This window comes from Sorex araneus, chromosome 3 (genome assembly GCF_027595985.1).
Source record: "Sorex araneus isolate mSorAra2 chromosome 3, mSorAra2.pri, whole genome shotgun sequence".
Classification (NCBI taxonomy): Eukaryota; Metazoa; Chordata; class Mammalia; order Eulipotyphla; family Soricidae; genus Sorex; species Sorex araneus.
The window spans coordinates 233,922,251-233,935,463 of record NC_073304.1 but is presented as its reverse complement, the minus strand read 5'-3'; positions in this window follow the sequence as shown (position 1 = coordinate 233,935,463).

Here is a 13,213-nt window from a genome sequence, read left to right as displayed (position 1 = left end):
GAAATTCTGATGGAGGTAGCCAGCAGGTTCAGCTCTAGGCAAAGAAAAAAGAAGAGCATATAATGCCCCAAAGTGGAGAGAGAGGATGGGGAATATTGTCTGCCATGGAGGCAGGAGGGGTGGGAAAAGGGGGGTATAACAGGGATATTGGTGGTAGGGAATGTGCGCTGGTGCAGGGATGGGTGTTTGATCATTGTGAGATTGTAACCCAAACATGAAAGCTTATAACTATCTCACAGTGATTCAATAACATTTTAAAAAAGAAGAAGAGTAAAAGGCAGGTAAGAAGTCTGAGAAAAGCAGCAAGCCAACAAAAGGCAGGAAAGATGTAGCAAGCTAAAAAAGGCAAAGTTTTGCCAATGGATTATCCTTTTCCATAAGTCATTGCCAACACTCAGGAAAAATGGGAAATTCTACATCGATGCCCAAAGATTCTCCTTTGGGTTACTTATTAAAACATGGAAAACTTCCAACTAGGTCGTTGAAATGAGGAGCATCTTATTCACCTCTGTAACACCACGTGGCCTGGATGTAAGCTAGAGCACAGGGAAAGATGGCCAGTGAAGGGCAGTGTGCATTCCCAGACCATCTTGCAGTTCTATCTTTTTGCAGGGAGTAAAAGAAATTAGATTATCAAAGCAGAGGAAGCAGGAAAATGCAAGATCATATGATTAACTGTTTGTAGTCAGCTCATTGTCTGTTAGAGCCAGGTTTGATGAAATCAGAAGTAGAAATTCTAAGATCTGGGCAAGCAGGATCATCATGAGAGGTCAGAGTATGCAACCCAGTGATTTGAAAGGTTTAAATGACTTTTTTTTTGGCTTTTTGGATCACACCTGGCGATGCACAGGATTGAATCCTGGCTCTGCACTCAGGAATTAACTCCTGGCAGTGCTCAGGGGACGATATGGGATTTTGGGGATCAAACCCAGCTTGGCTGCGTGCAAGGCAAACACTCTACCTGCTGTGCTATCGCTCCAGCCCCAAGAGGTTTCACTGTTTTGGGAACTTCTTAGACCGGGTTTAAGCAAAGGTTTCTCATCAGAATGTTGAGCCTACGGCGATATACAAATTCTCAATCTAGATCTTACTGGAAAAAGTTAAAAGGTTTTGTTCCCTGATGTCCTTTCAGCTCCAGACCCTGTATTTAGAAAGGGGCTAGGAGCTAGAACCAAAAGCGGCAGAGAGATATGAGTTTTGTGAGACAGTGCAGAGATAACCTTAATAAGAATTTAGAGTTGCTTTACAAATAACCAAGACATAGAAGTCATCAAAATGAAGTTTTCTCATGTTTTTATAAACATTGGACGCTCAAGTGTTTTCTTATGCTTATATCAAAATTTGGTAAAAACTAAGGGTCTCTTTCTGTGTCTGAAAACATGTTTGTATTCTTGTGTAACTGTTAAAAGTATCTGGTGTAGAAAGCTCATGATTTTAAATAATTAAGATACTAGAACTATTGAAATTAAGTCAAAAACAAAAACATTTTCTCAAGTTTCATAACAATTGATGGCTCATAGGTATTATGCATTTATGTCAATATACATGTTTGTATCAGCATTGGATTAGAATATTTGACCTAGAAAATCTTGTGAGTTGAAATATTTATGATACAGAAAACAGTTTCAAAGAGTAACGGTTTTTTGTTTAAAACATGAGTTTCTAGGGGCTGGAGCAATAGCATAGTGGGTAGGGCGTTTGCCTTGCTCGCGGCCAACCCGAGTTCAAATCCCAGCATCCCATATGGTCCCCTGAGCACTGCCAGGAGTAATTCCTGAGTGCAGAGCCAGGAATAACCCCTGTGCATCGCCAGGTGCGACCCAAAAAGAAAAAAAAAAAAAAAAAACATGAGTTTCTAGAGTCATAAAATTGGTTGAAAAACTTATACTACCAGTGTTTTATTTGACCGCTGAGATTTTGGGTACTTAAAATTTCTAGAACTACTAAGCAAAGAGTTATAAAATGGGTTGATCTCAGATATCAGCCTGATAGCCTGAAGACATAGCATTATGCCTTCGTAAAAGTCAAAAAACCCAAGTGGCTAAGAACAACCCCTGTGGCTTTAATCGTTTCTGAGAATGGAGAATGTCATAGAAAATGTGGGAAAAAAATTAGTCAACTTTTCCTGACTATATTGCTAGTGTGTCCAGTGTATAAAAATGCATGCTATTATTTTGATGACTTTATCTCATGCAAAGCTTTGTCACTGGGTATTAACCTATTCCTGACCTTCAGACAAGTGTGAAATCCTTACTCTTTCATGGTAATCTAGGAGTGTTTAAATCTTCTCATGTTGGTGATTTCCTAGAGATCAGAATTCTAAAGATGTCTCCTGGTTAACTTCTAATGTGAAGTACACATTTGCCCAATGAATATACACTGTAAAATCTTTAATTGGGAGCATTTTTCAGGTTTTTTGAATATCTATAGAACTGATCTAATGTTTTTGAAAGAGCTCACAGAGTACAGTTTTATCATGTTAAGTGAGATGATTGGTAACTTGTGTCTAGACTTAGGAGATCATGTTGTACTAATACAGATGTAACTCTTAAATCAGAAAGATAATGGATGGAGATATCCACAGTGGGAAAAAGGGAAGGAATCCTGTTAAAGTTGGTTTTGAATAGAGATGAAGAAAGTTACTGGATACAATGAATGTTAAGAAATGTGTAGAAGGTTGTGCTTTAAGAAAAGAAACTGATTAAATAACTTGTATTCTTAGAAGAAACTCTTTCAATTACATCTGCAGAATCATTCTAGTACCTTCTTGGTAAGGTCTCTGGAAAAGATGCTGGACAGATTGTCCAGACTCCTGTTACAGTGCTCTTAGATCATTCAATTCTTCAAAAGTTGCAGAAAATAGAGGGTTTTTCAACATGGGATTAAAGGAATTAGACATGTTAAGCTGTACACTGGACTCCTGGTACAGTGCTCTTAGATAATGGGAAGTCAAGGTTTAAACATGATGCTAAATTGTATGCTTTATTGCTACATATTTTAGCTTCTGTTGACTAGGATCCAGAGCAAACGTGTATTACATCACACTATGAGTAAAATGAAATTACATCACACTGTGTATTACAACACACTGTGAATAAAGTGAGATATTTGCTTCTCTCTTCTTTGGACCTTCAGTATTTTTTGAGACACTTCTTGGCACTTATGTTCATTTGCATAAGTCCAGATAAAAGTCTTTCCTCTCTGTCATAGAGCTCGGGTGTCCTGCCCTACCCTGGGTGTCTCCAAGAAAAGGTTCCGGGTCATGTGGAACTGGACCCCCAGCAGTCCAACCACCCTGGAACGGGGAGCCCCTGTCCCCCACAGACCCTCTTCCCAACCCCCCTTACCTTGGACTCTGACATCACTTCCCTGGGGATGGGTGAGGGTGTCCCCAAGCCCAAGGGAAGCAGCTGCCCTGGGACCAGTATCACTCAAAGTAGAAGTCGGGGTGTCTGGGATGGTCCACCTCCCACGTTGACCACAAGGAAGTGACGTGGTGACATAGTGGGGGCTCCCAGCCATGGGCACCCAGGGGAGCCACCACCTTCTCTAGAGGCTTCCTGCCCACCAGCTGAGTCAGCCGGAAGGAGTGGTGGAGGCTAGAGACCTGCCAGAGAAGTGGGGACGCGGGAGCTGCCCTCCACCTCCTCGGGACCCCACAGCCTGCCGCTGCGGCCACCTCCCCGCTGCGTAATGAGCCCGTGGTTGCAGGCCCCGTGGCTGCCCTGGGCGCTGCTCCTCATCCACATCCCAGGTGAGTGCTCAGGGGGACGTTCAGTCGCAGGGCCGAGGTGGTAGAGAAGCTTCCAGAACTGCTCTCATGTCACCACCCGGACACAAGGGCCCAGTGTGAAGAGGCGAGTTGGACTGGCGGGGAAGGGAGCACAGAGTCGGACCTTGGCGATGGTGACCTGAAGCCACACACACACACACACATACACACACAACACACATAACACACACCACTCACACACACAACTCATACATATATACCATCAGACACACATACTTACATACACACAAGTACCAAACTCACACACGAAATTTACACACATAGACACACACACCAGACACACATCCACCACTCACACACAAACCAGGCACACACACCCACCACTCAGACACACTTCCCCTGTATCACACCAGAGTGGAGGGAGCTGCTCCCGCCGTCCCCAGGCCTGAGGACGGCCTCACCCCTGCCTCTGCCAGTCCCAGCCCCTGAGTCCTGGACGGACGGGCACCCAGGGGCCCTGACAACGCCTCCCTCCCGATGCTCCACTGACTGGCGGCTGTGCAGGTCTCCTTGGAAAGGAAAACCCTTCCTGGGAATTGAGTCCCTGTGCTGGGCTGCAGGGGGCACCGGACGGGGGCTGAGCACAACCAGGTGAGGGTGATTTCATTAACCCAAACTTTGCCCCCGCAATAATACCCTTGAGATTTCTCTGACGCCCTCTCTGTGGGGTTCAGGCTCCTGGGGTATGGGACATCCTGCAAGTGTCCGAGCTGGGTGGGCAGATGGTGTTTGGGGAGTTTCGGGTCCTGCCCCTGAAGATGGTGCCCTGTCACGGGAGGGAAGGGCCATGGGAGAGGAGATTGGGGTCCGGAGGAGGGGTCTGCCGGGGTCAGAATCTGCAGCGGAGCCCAGAGAGTCACAGGGAGTGTAGCTGATGGGGCCGGTCGGTGTGAGATGGGGGCCCACGGGGGCCCGTGATGCCCGGTGCCCTGAGCCGGCTGTGCTTTCCAGGCTCTGTGTCCCTGAGGGGCCCCGGCTCCGTGAATGGCATCGTCGGAGGGTCCCTGAGCGTGCGGTGCACGTATGAGCAGGACGAAAAAAACAACAGCAAATACTGGTGTGAATTTCCATGTATGACAAAACTGAGTGTGGTTGTGGAGAAGTCAGCAACACAGCGAGAAGCAAGAAGGGGCCGCGTGACCATCAGGGATGACCCAGAAAGCCTCACCTTCACCGTGACCTTGGAGAACCTCACGGAAGCCGACACGGGCATGTACTGGTGTGGGGTCTCACAGCCCGTACTCAAAAGGGATATCAAGGCCCAGGTAGTGGTGTCCGTGTCTCCAGGTGAGGAGTTTCAGGGAGAAGGGGCAGGGGAAGGGGTCAGATTCGAGACTTGAGCAAAGGAGGGTGCTGGAAACTTAGAGGGTCACATGGGTGGAGAGGGAAGCTGGGCTTCAGGGCCGGGAGATGCTGGGTGGAGGCGGCAGGATGCGAGTGAGGGCGCTGGGCTCAGCTGGTGCCTGAGAAGTGGGTGTGAGCCTGCGGTGTAGACAGAGCTCTCGGGCAAGAGGCTGGGGTGGAAACGGGTGTTGGGCAGGCTGGAGTCAGGATTGTCGGGGTCCCCTCTGGAAGTGCTCTGTGGCCCAGCAGAGTCCAGGGGCAGCCATCCTGTGCCTTTCCCGGGTGAGCTGTACAGGGCTGGGGGCCGGGACATACTCAGCCTGTTTATCTTTTCCTTTCCTGGCACCAGCGCCAAAGACAACCCAGGACACATACGACACAAGGACCCAGACCTTGCCATGGGCCACCGAAAGGACCTCTGTGCTATCCACTTCAGCCACAAAGTCTGGGTAAGACATCCTGGAAGTGGACTTCTCTGGGGATGGCCTGGGGTGGCACCTCCTCCCCTGTCCCCGGGCTGTGCCATGCGCATGCGGGTTGGAAACTGCAATGTCACCTTCTAACCTGGGACACAGCTCACTGGCCCTGCCTGGGCAAAGGCAGGTTTCTGGGGTGCTGGGAAGCAGCAGCATGTGGCGAGACCCCCGCACACTAAATGCCTCACAGGAACAGTCTCCTCTGCCCCCAACTCCGGGCACCGTGGCCCCTGCACCCTGCAGAGCTGCAAAGCCACTGTCAGAAGCTCAGCCACAGTCGGACCCTGGCCAGGGCCCCTGCACGGTCTCTGCGGCTCTGGTCTGAGCCCCTTCCTCCAAAACTCCCCATCTGCTGCTGTGGGTTTATTGGGGGCTACACCTGGTGGTATAGGGGCCACCAGTGCTCAGGGCACCACCCAGGGTCCCGGGAGTAAATGCTGGGGTCGTGCCCGCCCTCAGAGCCATCTCCCCTCCTGGAGAACCTCACAGAAGCCGGCAAGGGCACGTACCGGTGTGGGGTCTCTTGGCCTGTATTCAGCAAGGACCTCCTAGCCCCGTGGTGCTGTCCGTGTAGAGCCCCCCAGAACATTTGTCATGAAAAGACATATGTCAGTAGTTGTGTGCATGATGCGTGCACACACATGTACATGCATGTGTGTCATACACATGTATATGCATGGTGGGAGCATGTCTGTCCCACAAGCACATATCCATGTAGGCCATTCTAGGCCTTTCCTGCTGCACCCGGACTCGCTCTCGGTCTGACCCTTTGTGAGGGGCGGGAGGGGGCATAGTATTGGGGCAGCCCAATGTTAGGTGCAGCTACAGCCTCCTCCTGGGCCTCCCTCAGGCCCCCGGTCAGGAATATGGGACTCGAGCACCCCCAGGGCCAGGTCAGGTCTCCGCACCCCCAGCGTCCTTTTCACATCCTACATCTGTGGGAACCCCGGGGCCCCAAGAAGCCCAGCCCTGCTGTGGGACTGTGGGACTCAGACCCCCTGCCCCCTCCCCTGGGACCCAGCAGTGCTCACCAGTACAAATCAGAGGGTGGGGAGGGGAGCGGGGCCCTTGTCCCAGAAGATCCATGTGCCCTTGGAGTGTTTTTTAGCGTCAAGGGGGACCCCCACAGCCCTGCTGGCAGTCCCTGCCGGTACTCTCCCCCCACAGAAAAGCAAAGCTGTGCAGAGTTGGAAGATGCTCCCCCAGGAGACTCACTTCCTATCCGTGTCCCTCCAGGTGCCTGCTCGGCTGCGCCCCCTTCCTGCTCCTCATCCTCCCGAAGGTGCCCCTGCTGCTGGGTGTGCTGGGGGCTGTCCTCTGGGGGAGACGGCGCCCAAGGGGCCTTCAGGGAGTGGCCCCCCGGCAGCCTGGCCTAGGTGTTCCGCATGGTGTCACCGACCCCATCCAGAGACGCAGACAAATGCTCACTGGGACCAGAGGGGACGTCCGGGCCACAGCCCTCAGCACTCTCCAGGGCTTTCCAGAGACTCGTGAACACAACTTTAAAACCCTTTAGTCGGGGCTGGAGCGATAGGTAGGGCTTTTGCCTTCCATGCGGTAGACCCAGCTTTGATTCCCAGCACCCCATATGGTCCCCCAAGCACCATCAGTAGTGATTCCTGAGTTCAGAGCCAGGAGTAACCCCTGAGCATCACCAGATGTGACCCAAATAGCAAAAATAAATAAATAAATAAATAAACCCTTAGCCAAAGTCTCTCGTGCTTCCGGGATGAACCAGAGAGCTCTCCCAGCACACCCCAACCCAGAGGCCCAGGCTGAGCACATGGACCCAAGGCAGCTTCTCAAGGGAGCAGGGGCCGAGCAACAAGCTCCCCCAGGCATCTGCGCTCAGGGGCGGTTTTAGGACACCCAACGCTCTGGGTGACACGCAGCTGGAAATCTGGGCAAGCAGAATCTGGTGCGAGAAGCAACCACTGGACAAGGCTGGGAGGACACTCGTCTAGGGGGTCCTGAGCTCTGGGGCCTTCACTCTGCCCGGGGGGAAACATGGAGGATTGATCCTGAGAATCGGTCTGAGACTGAGGTTTGGATCACAGGTGATCTCTGACCTGTGAGAAATCCCACTTCCTGGCGTGGTGTTGGCAGGGGCGGGACTTAGGCTCCCAAAGCCCTTTCTGGAAATCAACCTTCCCCCACACCTGCCTGCTGTTGTTTGTTTGGGGCCACATGCCCGGCGGTGCTCAGGGCTTACTCCTGTTGCGCTCAGTAATCCCTCCTGGTGGAGCTCGGGAGTCCTATAAAGTGTTGGGGATCGGTTTGGGCAAGTGCTGGACAAGTGGACTATCCCACTGGCCTATACCTCCAGTCCCTGTCCATTTGTGAAGATGCCCAGAGCTCCAAATATTCCAAGCAGTGGGGCTGAAGTGATATCCAGTGCGGAGGGCGCTTGCCTTGCACATGGCCAACCCCGGTTCAATCTCCGCTACCCCATATGATCGCTGAACCCTCTAGGAGTGATCCCTGAGCAGAGCTAGGACTGAGTCCTGAGCACTGTCGGGTGTGGCACTCCCCCAAAAAATAAAACAATACAAAACCCGGCCTACCATCCAGATCACACAGCTTTTTCTCCTGGAAGAGAGCAACATGACGCCCACCTAGCCATGCCATCAGACTCCTCGTCAACCTGTTTCTCATGGGGTGCCCCAGAGTAGGGTGTATGAGAGTCCTCCCTGCTCCAAGGGACCCATCCCTGGCAGCCAAAAACTTCCAGAACTCATGACCGCAACGCTCAAGGCCATTTCCCACACTTTGGACCAAGCCTCACTTGCGACCGAACGTATTCCTGGACCACGCAACCGCATTAGCGGCCACATGACAGATCATAAGACAGTCCCGACTCATTCTCCATAAGTACCACACCACATTTGATGGGGTTCAAATAGTAGGCAACACGATTTCGCTCCGATTTCAGGACCGTCCAGGCTGCCCTCCTGACACCAGTGGGTGGAGTGCAACCTGACACCCACCCTGCCCTTCCAGAAATATACTCACAAAGGGGATCAGGACTCTGCCTACTGACCTTAGGGACACTCTCCCACCGGTTCCCGGGCTGTGGGGGCTCCCCTGGAACCTCCCAACTCCCTGCACTGTGTGAACACGCCTCTTCCCTCCTCTGTAACGCCCGAACTCCCAATCAGGTACTCACAAAAAGAATCAGGACTCCGTCTACCAACCCGAGGGACACTCCCCCCACCTCCTACCCCTCCCTGTGCCCCAAGAGATTACTGGGGGCGTGGTCTGTAGTTCAGGGGGCGTGGTCTCAAAAGGGAGCGTGGCCACTTGCTGGAGGGTTGGCTGCTTATGTGACCCTAGTTGTAATTTTTCTTACATTACATACTCTATAACCTATTTCTTTGAAAATCACCCTGGCCATCTAAATCATTTTTTGCAAAATAGTCTTTTTTTTTATTTTATTTTATTGTATCACCATGTGGAAGGTTACATAGTTCTCAGGGTTATGTCAGTAATACAATACTCAAACACCCTTCCCTTCACCAGTGCCCATATTCCACCACCAACCCCAGTATACCTCCCGCCCCCCCCGCCCCCCAGCCCCCACCCACGTAAGTGATAAATTTCACTTCGTTCTCTCTTTACCTTGGTTACATTCCATGTTTCAACACATAACTCACTATTGTTGTTGGAGTTTCCCCCCCAAAAAAAGACAGTCCTACTGCCAAGGAAGCATTTGATAATTAGTTTTCCATTGCTGAGAATATAGAGATATTAAGTCCTGCTGCTCCAGGTACATAACTTTTCTTTTCCCCCCCCCCTCCTTCCCGCACCACCGAGTTCATGCCTGTTTAGTAATCCTCATAATGTGACTGATGCCACGCTGCCCGACAAAGGGAAAAAAAACGAGAAAGAGGGTTATTTCCCGTCGTCAGCCAGCGTGGGGCTATGGCTTAGTTGATAGTCCAGTAGCATGTCTGCAAGCAGTTTCTGGAGCCAAAAGTAGTGCGCTGGTATCAGCCCCGGCTCGAGACTCCACCAGCGTCCCACTGTTCCAAGTACATAATAATTTTAATTTTTCCCCCTTATATCCTGTTCCTCAACACCAAGTTCACGTCTGTTTAATGGACATCATAATATGGCTGATGCCAGCCACATTTCTTCCCGAGAAAGAAGGATATTTCTTCTCCTCAGCTGGCGTGGGGTTATAGCTTAGTTCAGTCTAGAGAGATGGTTGCTACTTTGATTGCCTTCAATATTTCAACAACAGACTTACTATTCTTATTAGGATTTCCCCCCAAAGTCCGACCCATTAAAAATGAACCATTTCAGGGGGCTGGAGTGATAGCACAGCGGGTAGGGCATTTGCCTTGCATGCGGCCGACCCGGGTTCAAATCCTAGCATCCCATATGGTCCCCTGAGCACCGCCAGGAGTAATTCCTGAGTGCAGAGCCAGGAGTAACCCCTGTGCATCGCCAGGTGTGACCCAAAAACCAAAAAAAAAAAATGAACCATTTCATATTGCTGATGATTAGATGACATTAGGTTTTGGATTTCTGTATAAGGTCCAGGGAAAATTCTGCCAGAAACTACATCACTACAAGCTTTTACCCTTTTGTGTGCTCATAAGATTGAAAAATCTAGAGATACCCTTCCCTGCTGGCTCAGCCTGGCGTAAACTCTCAGTTCACATTCTAGAAGTATTTCAGTGGGCTGCTGGTGTCCAAAGTAGTTCATTTGGGCTCCTCAGTCTTGCTCGAGTGGCAGCCGCGGCTGAAAGGGCGCGCACGTGGGTCCGCTGGGCTTAAGTATCGGCAGGGGGCGGGGGCCAGTAACCCCCCCGCCCCCTGGGATCTCCCACACGTCCCACCACAGCTGGATTGGTGCCTCCATTTTGTGCTCATAAAGCGGTGAATGCTGTGCCGTGGCCAGGGGGGAGGGGTTGAGAGAAAAGGGAAAAAAAGACAAATACCCTGCCCCATTGGCGTAGCCTGGCGTAAACTCTCATTTCACATTCTGGAAGTATTTCAGTGGGCTGCTGATGTCCAAAGTAGTTCATTTGGGCTCCTTGGTCTTGCTCGAGCGGCAGCCACGGTGGAAAGGGCAAAATAGTCTTTTAGCTGACTTGAACTTCACAAAAGCTGTCAGTGAACAATAGAATTTGCACAAACTCCTCGTAAAGACAGCATAGCCTTAAGTCATAAGTAAAGGTCCCACATAAACCAAGAGGAGAGCCTGAGCATAAGGAAGTATTCTGGAATTGGAACAAACCCACCATCATCAACTTAGCACAAACAGAATCTCCTCCGCAGAAAGAGGAAATAGGGATAGACAACTAGAAGGCTACAACTCTAGACTTCCATGACAATATGAAGAAACAGCGAAAATCCCCTCCACGTAGAAAAGATGAACAAAAGATTCCAGATATCTCCACAGGGTTTACCCACATACTGGACCTCTCAGAAAAAGAATTCAGAGAAGAAATCTTGAAGAGAGTCGATGTACTCAGAGCAACCATGGAACAGACATCCAATAAATTAAGGGAGGAGATGAATGATGCTTTGGAACGGTCAACCAAGAAAATGCAAGAAGGAATGAGATCAGAAATTTCAGAGCTACAAACAGATGTCACAAAGCTATGAACAGAAGTCACACAAATAATGGAGTCGGTAGATGAATTAAAAATCTCAGTAGGTGCCCTCAACAGTAGAATGACTACAGCTGAAGACAGAATCAGTGAGCTTGAAGATGAGCTGCAGAAAGCTTACAGACAACAACAAATAATAGGAAAAGACCTCAAAATGGCTATAGAGCGTATCAGAGTCCTTGGGGATGACTTCAAGAGGAAGAACATAAGAATCATTGGAGTACCAGAACCACAGGGAAGTAATCCCAATGAAAAAAACACAGTGAAAGGCATCATTGCTAAGAAATTTCCAGAGCTGGAGAAGGCAGGCATCCAGATATAAGGAGTCCAAAGAGTGCCAGCAAAAAGAGACCTGAATAAAAAGACTCCAAGGCATATTATAGTCAGAATGACGGATGCGGTGGATAGAGACACAATTCTGCAAGAAGCAAGGTCAAAGAAGAAAATCACATACAAAGGAGCACCCCTCAGATTTACAGCAGACCTATCAGAGGAAACCCTCTGAGCCTGAAGACAATGGTGGGACATAGTGAAAAAACTCAATGAAATGAACGCTTCACCAAGAATACTTTATCCGGCTAAACTCTCACTCAAACTCGAAGGAACCATACACTATTTCTGGGATAAACAACAGCTCAGGAACTTCATAGACTCAAAACCAAACTTAAAAGAAGGACTAAAGGGGCTATTGTAAGTCAAGGAAGAACCCCACAAGAACAACAAACCCCACAGAAAGATGACACAAAACCCCATGACAATAATCTCTCTCAATATCAATGGCCTAAATGCACCAATTAAGAGACATAGAGCGGCAAAATGGATTCGGAAACTAAACCCAACATTCTGCTGCCTGCAAGAAACACACCTGAACAATCAGGGCAAACACAGACTCAAAGTCAAAGGGTGAAAACAATCCTGCAAGCAAACAACTCCCTCAAAAAAGCTGGGGTGGCAATACTAGTATCTGACAACATAGATTTCAGGTTGAAAAAGATTAGGAGGGACAACGAAGGTCACTTCCTATTTATCAAGGGATATGTGCAACAGGAAGAAATCACACTCTTAAACGTATATGCACCTAATGAGCGACCGGCTAAATACTTAAAACAACTCCTAACAGACTTTAAGGAGGATATCGATAACGGCATAATAGTAGTTGGAGACTTCAACACTGCCCAATCATCTCTGGATAGATTGACAAGAACAAAACTGAGCAAGGAAACATGGACTCTGAAGGAAGAAATAGAAGAGAGAGGCCTAATAGACAGGGCTTTACACCCCAAAAAGGAAAAATACACATTCTTTTCCAGTGCACATGGAACATTCTCCAAAATAGACCATGTACTGGGCCACAAAACATACCTCAATAAAATCAGAAAAATATAAATTGTATCAACTATCTTCTCAGACCACGATGCGCTGAAGATAGAAGCTAATCACACACAGACGCAAAGAATCAAAACAAACACCTGGAAATTAAACAGCTCAATGTTGAACAATAAGTGGGTCAGGAAAGAAATAAAGGAAGAAATCAAGAGATACCTCGAAACAAATGAGAATGAAGACACAAGCTACCAAAACCTATGGGACGCAGCTAAAACTGTGTTAAGGGGAAAATTTAGATCTCTGCAAGCATTCCTTAGGAAGGAAGAAAGGGCCTACATAGATAGCTTGACTTCACAGCTCAAGGCCTTAGAAGAGGACCAGAAAGAGGAACCCAAACCAGACCGAAGGAAAGAAATAAAAATTAGAGCAGAAATTAACGACATGGAAACCCAGAAAGCAATCCGAAAGGTCAATGAAACCAAGACCTGGTTCTTTGAGAAAATAAACAAGATTGACAAACCACTAGCAGGACTCACAAAGAAAGAGAGAGAGAACCCTAATAAACCAAATCAGGAATGAAAAGGGGGACATCACAACAGAAACCAATGAAATTCAAAAGATCGTCAGAGACTACTTCGAAAGCCTGTATGCCA